This window comes from Moschus berezovskii, chromosome 10, assembly GCF_049115385.1.
Source record: "Moschus berezovskii isolate FMDL1 chromosome 10, NW_MosBer_1.0, whole genome shotgun sequence".
Lineage (NCBI taxonomy): Eukaryota > Metazoa > Chordata > Mammalia > Artiodactyla > Moschidae > Moschus > Moschus berezovskii.
In genome coordinates, this window is record NC_142469.1 from 87333732 (window position 1) to 87345414 (window position 11683).

Consider the following 11683-nt stretch of genomic DNA (forward strand, 5'->3'; position numbering starts at 1 on the left):
TCCCCCCAAGTCTCCTACTCATCAAAGGAGGGAATGGGTTGACGGATTTTCAGCTTCAAACCAATAATCAAGGAACTGCCCTTCCTCTTACACTAGGGGGTGCATGAGGACTAAGATTCGGAATCTCCTCGGCCATCTTCCCCACAGTGATTTGTGTCAGCTACTGCCCCCTTTCTTCAGAACTGGCTTTCCAGTGTCATGACTTGGAAAAAGGAAAAGAACTACCGGAAACCTCCCCTACCTCACCAACCAGGCAGATCCTCCACCGGGTTGCTCTGTCCTCTTCACCACGGGACAGGCACACCGTGAGCTACCCACCGGGTGCAGCACTTCTGGGGCATCCCGCCCGGAACTGGGGACCCACAGAAGAAAAGAGAAGCACTGCTTTAAACACAGGACAGGTCAGAAGACTATAGCACATACCGCTCCTTTCTTTTCTGAGTTTCTTGTTTTAGATGGTCATGCAGTCTTGAGGGTTTCTGACACACATCTTCCTCTCCTCAGAGTCCCAGGCTTCAAATGCTTCAGGAGATCACGGTCTTTTAAAAACTCCTGCTCTACTCTGTTCTTTTATTTAGCTACGTTAGAGACTTCCAGAGAGAAAGCATCTAAGTGGTGTGAGGATGAGAATCCCAGGGATGACTCTGGGTTCCCTGCTAAGCTACGCTACTCACTCAACCTTTGACCTGAAACCTAATTAGAAATTTTAATGTTTCATTCTTTTCAGAGGCCTTCCCTTTTCTCCAGTGGAACCCATTACTCTCTGGAGTAGTCTTTTAGAAGATCTCTGGTTGAGCTCATTTATTGAGGCCACAATGTTTATCTACACTTGTACACTGTGCCCTCAGCATGTTGGCAGCCAGAGACTCACAGATGCATTTTGGAAATGATTGTAAATAACCAGTGTGATAGGGGTTTTCCAGGCTTCCCTTGTGGCTCAGACGGTAAAGAATCTACCTGCGTTGTGGGAGAACCAGGTTCGATCCCTGGGTTGGGAAGATCCCCTGGAGAAGGGAATGGCTACCCACTCCAGTATTCTGGCCTAGAGAATTCCAGGAACAGAGGCTACAGTCCATGGGGCTGCAAACAATTGGACACAACTAACTGACTCGCACTTTCACTTTTCATGGATTTTCCACCTCCTCAAAGTTTTCATCCTAGTGGGATCCTTTAAACAATTATTTAACTGTATTTACTCCTAAGAGAGTTCTATATCAAACATAAAAAATTGTGACGATTTGTGTCCATGTGCAACCCCACACGTCAACAAATAAGAGCCTACTCCAAAGCAAAATTAAAATGGCTTCAAAGTATGACAGGAAAACATCTTTTTGGCAGGGGACAACAGGAAGCCAGAAGGAATAGAGGAGAAATCCAGTAGAGAGTGTAAAGTGATGAAAGACCTTTTCCATATGTGTGGCCATTAAAAAAATTATTCCCATCCCTTATGTTGCATGTGCGGGAGACAACTCTATCTCACGATAAAAATGTACTTTTTTTTTTTTTTGCCAATTCCTGCAGATATTACCAAGCAGCATTTCTTATAGAAGAAAAAGAATATGATGAAACAAGAAACATAAAAAGAAAAAAAGACCCAAGGCTAAATAGTGCACTCAATAGACACACAGTAAATGCAGATGGATCACCAATAGCAGACTGGAGGCATGCCTGTCACACAGAGTAGGCTTCTTTTCCATACATTTAGAAATTTAGAACTAGCTTCCTCATCATCAATTTCTTGTGTAATATTGTGTGAGCCACACTCATGGCACAGCCCCTTGGGTCCTGAAACACTCTGTCCTCAGCTTTGCTCTGTGTGAAGACAGCATTTCCACTCATCTGATGGGTCCGTGAGCAAATGAACAGGGCATCTTTAGCAGTTCCTTGGTTATATTTTCTTTAGATAGTTAAGCAACAATTCATGGGTCTTTCCTCCCATCACATGGGCTTTCATTTCATGGTGTAGTTTATTGACATCAAACAGAAAAAGAAGCTAGATGACGTATATACTGTGTGTTCATCCCCAAATCTCTTCTCCCATTTACCCCTAGGAGAACACTGGAATTGCCGAGTTAACTTCCCTGAGGCCAGAGACCCCTCAAGGCTTCCTCTGATGGAGGAGACTCTGGCTCCCTGGGTAAGCCCAGACACAAGCAACAATTCCATCTAGCTCATTCATTTCCTCAGGAGTTTAGATCTGTTTTTAAATTGGGTAATTCTTTTATTACCATAGATACAAATATTAGCAGGGACCAGATACTGTGCCAAGCACATGAAAGCTAAGTGCCTATAGGTGCTATGCCCCATTTATAGTCAATTTTTTCATCACGATAATTTCTGTTTCCATAACATAAATCAACACGTAGAAACCACTGCATTTGCCAAGAACAACAACAACAAAAGCATTTAGTATCCAATCTAGATGCATTTGTGTGGCCACAGGGAGAGTGAGACCCATTCTAAGTCTAGCAAGCAATCCCAGTGGAAATAGGAAAGAAACCAGAGGAGTGGGTTCAAAGAGGTATAAGCAAATGATGAGACTCAAGCCGAGCCACACCTTGCAGTGGCAGAGGAAATCATTTGGGATGGGAGGGCAGAGGGTTCATGGAGAGCTAGATAGAGGTTTGTTGTCATGGTAACCTAGGCACTTGGGAATTGCACCATGACTTTGAGTAGGTCAAATTCTTAGAGTCAAGACCTGATGGAACAGGGTAAGATTATGGGGTTAGAATGTAGGGTGAATTAGGGTTACAGAGGTCTATGGTGAAACTTGTCACTGTTTTTAAAGTCTTTTGGTAACATATATCAGAAAGCAGTAGGGTTAGACTGATCAATCAACAGGAATTTATTATAAAGATGCAATGACATCTTTAGGATCCAACGGAAGGACATGTCAGCTGGCTTGACTCTGCTTTATTTTGTATATTTGCATTTTCTTCCCCCTCTCCCAAGACTGACTTGTTCCTAGTCTCCCCGCAGATGACCACCATTGCTCCAAAATATGTGTCTGAGCCAGACTTACATACTAACTAGCATTAATTCCAAATCGCTTAAAGTAAGAATATGATTGTCCAGCTTGAAACTCTGATGCAATCTCTGATAGAGTGTGAGGGCTCCTGGTGAACAGTTACTCAAGGATCTCTTTTGTGGAGACGGGGGTGTTTCCCAGGGAAACATAGTGTCACAGGCCTGGTAGGGAACTCCAAAGGTGTTTACAGTGATTGGCCAGAATTCTGCTGGTGTATTTTAATCCTGCACTGATATCAGCTTGGGCTTCCCAGATCGCTCAGCGGGTAAAGAATTCACCTGAAAGGCAGGAGACACGGGAGAGGTGGGTTCAATCTCTGGGTCGGGAAGATCCCCTGAAGGAGGAAATGGCAACCCACTCCAGTATTCTTGTCTGAAGAATCCTATGGACAGAGGAGCCTGGTGGACTACAGTCCAAAGGGTTGCAAAGAGACATGACTGAGCGAATGAGCACGGTATCAGCTTGATGTTAATAAGCATGGGGGAAAGGGGTAAATAGAAGAAATTTCTGTCTTATTCCTAAGTACAGAGCCAATTTAGGACACATATTCGTGTCAGCCATGGGGTCGGCACCAGGAGAGGGTGGTCTGGGCACAGCTGAATGGCAAGAGTTGTTTACACAAGATGGCCTGAGGCAGTGGGCACTGGTCTAGGGTCAGAAGCATTTGGAGATTCACAGGGGACTGCTTTTAAGGATAACTCAGAACATCACTGTGTGCTGGCTTTCTCCTCTAAGGCGGAGATGGGTGTGGAGTTCTTAAAGAGCTAAGCGAGACCTGATATTTTCCAAAATATGGGGGGGAGCGTTCATCTTCAGAACTTTTCCAGTGTTATTCATCAGTTCCCCCAGCATTTATGAAGGCCCTGCTCTGTGCCCAGCGCTGGTCACTATTGCATTGTGGGGCCCCGGGGCTCTCGAGACAGAAAGGCCATCACTCAGCTGTGCTGGGGAAACTGGGCCCAGCTGCTGGAGAAAGCCCCGTCTGGGGTCTGCAGGGAGTTTGAGGCCAGGAAGCTTCCTCTTGGCCTCCCCTCCAAACTCAGAGGAGCGCACTCTCTCTCCACCCTCCTCTGCTGCCTGCCAGAATTTCCAGATTTGTTCTATTTTGCAGTTTGCATCAAGCCACACTCAATCCCAACCCTAGCAGAAGGCATAAATTAACATTTTATTATGTGTACTTGTTAGGCTCTCTCTTAAAGCAGACATGCAAATGTGAGGCTCCCATAGTCAATGAGGGTATACCCGGATGAACTGAAAATAAACCAGGTGGCTCTGGCCAAACCCTTGGAAAGCAGGACCTCGCTGAGCTATCCTGGGACAGATACTCACCTTCCCGCCCCCGGTTGTTTACCCTGGCCCCTGGCCATTTCCTGCTCTGTTTGGCACCCCAGCCCTCCTTGTCCAGCTGCCATAGGCTCCTATGACTCCTGGTCGACTTTCATTTACAAGGAACCAATTTCACGAGCAGCTGTAGGTGAGCCTTTTACGGGCCTCTGGTGAGTGAGTGGGAGGCCTGGGGGCCTTCTCCATCAAGCAGCTGGACAAATACATCTGCCTTGGCCTTCCACGGGGACCGGGTTATTTTGAGGCTCCCTCTGATTGGCTCTTGCTGTTACTGTGCCTTTAATTCCAGCTTATAGCTCTTAAAACCTTATATAACAGGAACCTCAAGTTGGATAGAGTTCGATTGGATTTGGCTTGGCTCAAGTGGAGGAATTAGTAAAACCAAAAGTGAGAACCACTTGATATGCCACTTAGAGCTCTACCAGGTGAAAAACTTAATTGTTCTAAGGTGTTTCTTAGAATGCTGTTTTGGTCATATATTTTTGTGTATGGATTGGGGAAAGTCAAACAGGGGAAAGAGGGAAAGAAACTTTTCCCTACTGCTGTTTTAATTTTCAAGGATTTCTTTTATATCCCTTTTATTTTGTGCTATTATAAACAACTGCCTTCATATAAGCACGTGTAAGACAACCCCACCCAAACAATTAAACAATCAGAGAAGGCAATAAAAGAAAGGAAGATGGCAGAACCTTCCAGAGTCCATCCTGGGGCATCTGATTAGAACCAAAATCTTGGGTGGGTCTAACCTTGTAGGTGGAAGAGCTTGATTCCAGTGGCCTTATGTTGGCCTATGTGTGCCCGGTGAGCATTCACAGGGTAGAATATTTGAGCCTCTTTAGCTTACAGGCTGGGCTTCCGAGGTGGTTCAGTGGTAAACAATCCACCTGCCAATGCAGGAGACACAGGAGATGCGGGTTCGATCCCTGGGTGGGGAAGAGCCCCTGGAGGAGGAAATGGCAACCTGCTCCAGTATTCTTGCCTGGAAAATTCCATGGACAGAGGAGCCTGGTGGGCTACAGTCCATGGGGTTGCAAAGAGTAGAACACAACTGAGTGCACACACACACACCTTACAGTTTACACAGGAAGTCACCTTTCAGAGGGTCCTCTGTATTGAGCTTGTTTAGGGATGCCTCTTGGATCCTGGCTCCAGCCATCCAACTGCTTCCAAGCGAAGACTGCCCTACCACCACCCCCACCCACCCCAGTGGTTCTTATGAAGTTTCCACGTGGATTTCCAAGCACTCATGGATGCTCTGGTACCAATGGCTGTGGCTCTGAGGGACCCGACTCGGCTGCCACGCTGCTGACTTGGTTTTACTTTTCTTTCCCAGCAGATGCTTCTCTAGTTCCCTCCTCCCTCCTCCCAACCTCTATTCCAGCTTTTCCGCTTCTCAGTTCTTCTTAGCATCTCATTTCACCTTTCTGATCTGCAGAGAGCTGTGTGGGGTTCTTACCTTCCCCCAGTGGCATTTAAAGTGTTTCTTGGTGCAAAACATCCTATTCATTGCCATAGAAACAGGAAACTCAGTGTGGAAGGAAAAGTGGGGGGAGAAGTCTGGGAGTCTGAAGCTTTGCAATTCTGTTATTTTGCCCAAATCCATAAATGGCAACACACTGGGAGATAAGCAAAATCCTGCTCCTGGCTGGATCTTCAGGAGGAAAGGCCACCCCTTCCAAGGGCACAGGTTTTAAACCCTGGTTTAAACCAGGAGAGAGAAGGCTTGTATGGAAAATATTGCTGTTTTTCCCACAGAGGGGAGTTCCCAGTTGAATCTGGGGAAGTTGGACAAACCTGCCTTCTCTTATCAGTTCTGCATCTAAACTGAAGGACTCAGGACACTTCCTCAACCCCTCTCAGTGCCCTCAGCTGTAAAATAAACATGTGAACTTCCCTGTGACCTCTTGGTTGGGGTCACAGGAGAGCTCAAGAAGTGACAGCTTCATGACCTCCTTGAATGGACTCCCACTTTCTTGCCACACCATTGGACACACTGAGTCTGGGCCACCTGTCCTCAGCTGTGAATCCCTCCCTGATATCAAAAAAGAGGACTTCACACCATTCCTCAAATAAAGCCAGTCTGCTATGGTTTTCCTTGAAATGCAGTAGAATATGTTTAATTTTTACATCTTCATGAAAAACCTAGAGAGAAGTCTTCTTCAAACCATTGATTTTGAAGATGTACCTTCAACCTACCCTCAATGCTGCCTCTTTGGTCTGTGTCCCCCAACAAGGCACCTTGGGGCCATTATTCCTAAACTGAGAATGGGCCAGCTCATTGTGTGGGTTAGAGCTTCAGACTAATGACATGAAGTCTGAGGTTTCAATTTCCACTGAGGCACTCAGTTTCTCAGAGGCATTCATTAGTTATTTGGCATTCATTAATCACAGGGCCAAATTAACGGCCAGAGTTCTGTACATCTCCCCTTGTGATACAGATTTTGTAAGAGTACAAAAGTCATATCACAAACCCTCCAATCAATTCTGGGTCCAAATCCCCAGCCACCTCTTTTTTAGAAAATAAACTGTTTATTTTTGTCTGCGTTGGGTCTCCATTGCTACCTGTGAACTTTCTCTAGTTGTGGCAAGTGAGGGCTCCTCTAGTAGTGGTGCATAGGCTTCACAATGTGGTTACTCGTTTCAGAGAATGAGCTCTAGTCACACAGGTTTCAGAAGTTTCCCCAAGATATGTGGAATCTTCCTGGACCAGGGATCAAACCTGTCCCCAGCGTGGGCAGGCAGATTCTTAACCACTGGACCACTGGGGAACTCCCCAACTACCTCTTTTAACTGACACACCAAGCCAATATTTCTCCCGCCCTAAATCACCCAAGCAACTAGAGAGCCCACTCATATAACCCAGAGCCCACAAACAGCATTCAGATTAGCCAGTCTTAAGCCATTCTCCCTGCCCACCTTTCCTTTCCCATGGAAAATGCAATAAATATTTTCCCCTGGATCTTGTATCTATCCCCTGAGAAAACCTGGTGCTTCCCCCTGTGGCCCTATAGGACATGGCATACGCTCTCTGGGAAACTGTAAGCCCCTTCCTGTAAGTAAGAAAAATTTTCTTTCAATAGCATTAGCCTCTCTGCATCATCATTCACCTTTATAAATTAAAATCCAGGCACAAATCAACCTTGCCCACGTCTCTCCTATTAGCTACAAGGCTATCCTGGTAAACAGATGTAACTGGCTCATCATACACACGTCACAATTAGGGAAGGACGGTCCCAGGGGCATGCTTTGTTGGTGCTAGTTCAGCAGCATCTTCATCTATAAATAGTGTGACCATATGTCCCACTACGTCCTGTAGAGTCCAAGCTTACCCCTGTCGACCTGTGCAATTATTAATAGTGCTCTCTTTCACTCTCAAAGCAGTCACAGTTTGGAATATGAATCATGTGGCTACCGTAATATAAAGGACCAACAATTAACTACCCATTAAACAGGTAAATGACTTTGTTACAGAGGAGTAATTGCAATCATTTACTTTTACATTTCCACTTGACAAAGGGTGTAAATGAATGTTACAGACTTTCTAAATATATGTGTTATTCTGCACATAATATGCAAGAAGTTAAAAAAGAAAAACCAGCTGCATGAAGTATGTATACAAAGCAGAGCAATGAATTATGATTGCTCTGAGGATTTTTTGTGAGGATTGAGGAAGATGGTAGTGTTGGCCACCATGACTGAATAACTGGATAAGGATAAGGGTAAGAGTCACTATGGACCACGCCGTTGCTTGAACACCTCCATGTGTTTTATTTTTATTTATTTTGTATTTTTTAAATATTTATTTTATTTTTAATAAATATTTATTTGTCAGGTCTCAGTTGCCATGTATCGGCTTCTCTAGTTGCAACTCATGGGCTTAGTTGCCCCATGGCATGTGGGAGCTTAGTTCCCTGACCAAGGACAGAACCCACGTCTACCGCATTGGAAAGCACTAGAACACCAGGGAAATCCCTCCATGTGCTTTATGTGATATTGGAGATGAGATGTAATCACTGAATCATTTCACAAACATATTTTGTTTCTCTACAATTAGAATCAGTTTCCATTCTTTTCCTCAAGGAGCTTATTCTATATAGGGAGAAATTAACACATTGGAGTAGTTCCAAAGGTGTAAGCATAGATTACTATAGGCCCATCTAGAAGCATATATCCTAGTCCTCAGGGTATAAAGAACTTTACAACTAAAATTTGCAGAGAGTTGTGGGAAGATAGGAGAATGAATTTTAAGACCTGTTAGTAGTACTCTGGCCTGGAAAATCCCATGGACGGAGGAGCCTGGTGGGCTGCAATCCATGGGGTCGCTAAGAGTCAGACACGACTGAGCGACTTCACTTTCACTTTTCAGTTTCATGCATTGGAGAAGGAAATGGAAACCCACTCCAGTGTTCTTGCCTGGAGAATCCCAGGGACGGGGGAGCCTTGTGGGCTGCCATCTGTGGGGTCGCACAGAGTCGGACACGACTGAAGCGACTTAGCAGCAGCAGCAGCATTATATAACGCACTGAGAGTACAGCCCATTTTTTAAGGTTCCAGAAGTGAAAGAACAGAGTCTGAGGGCACTGGAGCACCGGGTTTGGGGACAGTCTGACATCAAGCAATCAAACAAACAGGATCTAATGATGCCTAGTGGCTCAGATGATAAAGAATCTGCCTGCAGTGCAGGAGACCTGGGTTCGATCCCCGGCCTGGGAAGATCCCAGGGATCCCAGAAGAGAATGGCTACCAACTTCAGTATTCTTGCCTGGAGAATTCCATAGACAGAGGAGCATGGTGGGCTATAGTCCATGGGGTTGCAAAGAGTTGGACATGACTGAGCGACTAACACACACAAACAATGATGCCTAAAATGCTACTGAAGTTCTGGCCTCAAGTCTTAGCATTTCTTGACAAATAAAAATGAGGCATGCTCAGGATTGCCTTTAAGGAAAAATTACTACAGCCAAAATATGGGAGAATTGATAGTTAATGCTCCTAATTTTCAACCCATCTCTAAAGAACCTATATTATTCTTTAGGTGCCAAGACTGGTGCTGATATTTGCCCTTACGATCACTGGACTCAGTTCTGCAGAGGAGAAGAATCAACTGTGTCACAGGAACAACTTTCCTCATCATGCTCCCAGGAATGTCTGTCAGAGGTTGTTTATAATCAAGCCCTAAAAATCTATGCCATGCAGCTGCACTGTCTATGATGCCATGTACGTCAATGAGAAAAATTCATGATTTAGGAATGCATCTGAACTGTGTTTTGCTCCTCCATGCCCTAGTCAGATGTAGGCTTGTTTTGGTCCTCTACAGAGTTATAAATAAAGAGCCGACTCTAAAGATTTGCTGAAGCAAACTCAGGGCTGAAGGAGCCATTGTTCTTAATTGACCTGACTTACACAATGTTTGGGGCATATGGTTCTGCTGTCCCCAGGTAAAGCAAATTCCTATAAAAAGAAATATGTAATATTGGTCCTCGCTTTGACTCATGGAATGTTAGACACAAAAGGGATGTTGGAAATTTCTTACCTGTGCTTTCACTTTAGATGAGGAGTGACGGACATTGTAGAGCTATTTAATGGAAGTCCTCAATTGGGATATTTGTTTTTTAAATTTCAGAAGCAAACGTAATTAGATTCAACAGCTTTGTTATATTGCTAAGTTATAGACTGTAGTCTCTGTTGTATGATTAATATGCTTAACCTAGGCAGAAGAACAAAATGGACTGTGTTCTGCACCCCAAGGTATCATGCCTAGTACAGCCCCCAGGACCCTCAGGGCCCATCATGGGGCACTCCTGATCAATGCTCCCTACTTGGGATCAGCGTCTTCATTCCCTTCAGTTCAGTTCAGTCGCGTCTGACTCTTTGTGACCCCATGGACTGCAGCACGCCAGTCTTCTCTGTCCATCACTAACTCCCGAATCTTGCTCAGACTCACGTCCATCAAGTCAGTGATGCCATCCAACCATCTCATCCTCTGTCGTCCCCTTCTCCTCCTGCCTTCAGTCTTTTCCAGCATCAGTGTCTTTGTCAGGGAGTCAGTTCTTCACTTCAGGTGGCCAAAGTATTGGAGTTTCCACATCAGTCCTTCCAATGAATATTCAGGACTGATTTCCTTTAGGATTGACTGGTTTGATCTCCTTACAGGCCAAGGGACTCTCAAGAATCTTCTTCAACACCACAGTTCAAAAGCATCGATTCTTCTGTGCTCAGCTTTCTATAGAGTCCAACTCTCACATCCATACATGACCACTGGAAAAACCACAGCTTTGACTGGACAGACCTTTGTCTCTGCTTTTTAATATGCTGTCTAGGTTGTCATCGCTTTTCTTCCCAGGAGCAAGCGTCTTTTAATTTCATGGCTGCTGTCACCATCTGCAGTGATTTTGGAGCCAAAAAAATAAAATAAAATCTCTCACTGTTCCCACTGTTTCTTCATTTGTTTCCATTGTTTCTTCCATCTTTCTTCCATTGTTTCTTCATTCTTCATTCTCTTACCCTTCATCAAATTTCCCTATTACATTCCTTGTTATAAGAGCTCTGATGGGTGAGAACTGGTCTGATAAACCCATTTACCCAAGATGTTCATATATGATACGATAAATCTATTCTTATTTTGATGTGCACCATTTTTTAAGTTTTTATTGAATTTGTTGGGGCTTCCCAGGTGGCACCAGTGGTAAAGAACCCTCCTGCCAATGCAGGAGACGTAAGAGAAGCAGGTTTGATCCTTGGGTTGGGAAGATCCCCTGGAGGAGGGCATGGCAACCCACTCCAGTATTCTTGCCTGGAGAATCCCAGGGACAGGGGTTTCTGGTGGGCTACAGTCCATAAGGTTGCAAAGAGTCAGACATGACTGAAGCGAATTATAACATTGCTTCAGTTTTATGCTTTTTTGTTTTTTGGCCCTAAGGCATGTGGGATCTTAACTCCCTGACCAGGTATCAAACCCACAGCCTCTTCATTGGAAGGTGAAGTTTTAACCACTGACCCAACAAGAAAGTCCTGAAAACATCTTAATAAAAGTGAATCTGTAAAATATTTTCCTACAAAATAACACCAAAAAACAGAGACCAACGTTTTAAATATGAAGAGCCGGGCATTATACCAACCATTTTAAACACGTGGTCTCATTTAAGTATGACAACAATTCTATAAGACTGACCTCAGGTTATTCCCATTTCTCAGTTGAGGAATGTGAGATCTGTAGTGTTAAACATTATACTATTAATAAGTGGCAGTACTGGAATTTCAGTCCAGGCTGTTTGAATTCAAAGCCTATGGACTTCACCACAGGGCCTGGAA

At 44.5% G+C, this 11683-nt stretch overlaps 1 long non-coding RNA gene across 1 annotated transcript; it reads left to right on the top strand.

Annotated features, from left to right (window-relative positions):
• The first annotated feature begins 282 nt into the window (after positions 1-282).
• On the top strand, positions 283-9598 carry LOC148776349 (uncharacterized). Its single transcript, XR_016038501.1, has 3 exons — positions 283-401; positions 2052-2137; positions 9408-9598. It is a non-coding gene; the product is annotated as an uncharacterized LOC148776349 (long non-coding RNA).
• The last annotated feature ends 2085 nt before the right edge of the window (positions 9599-11683 follow it).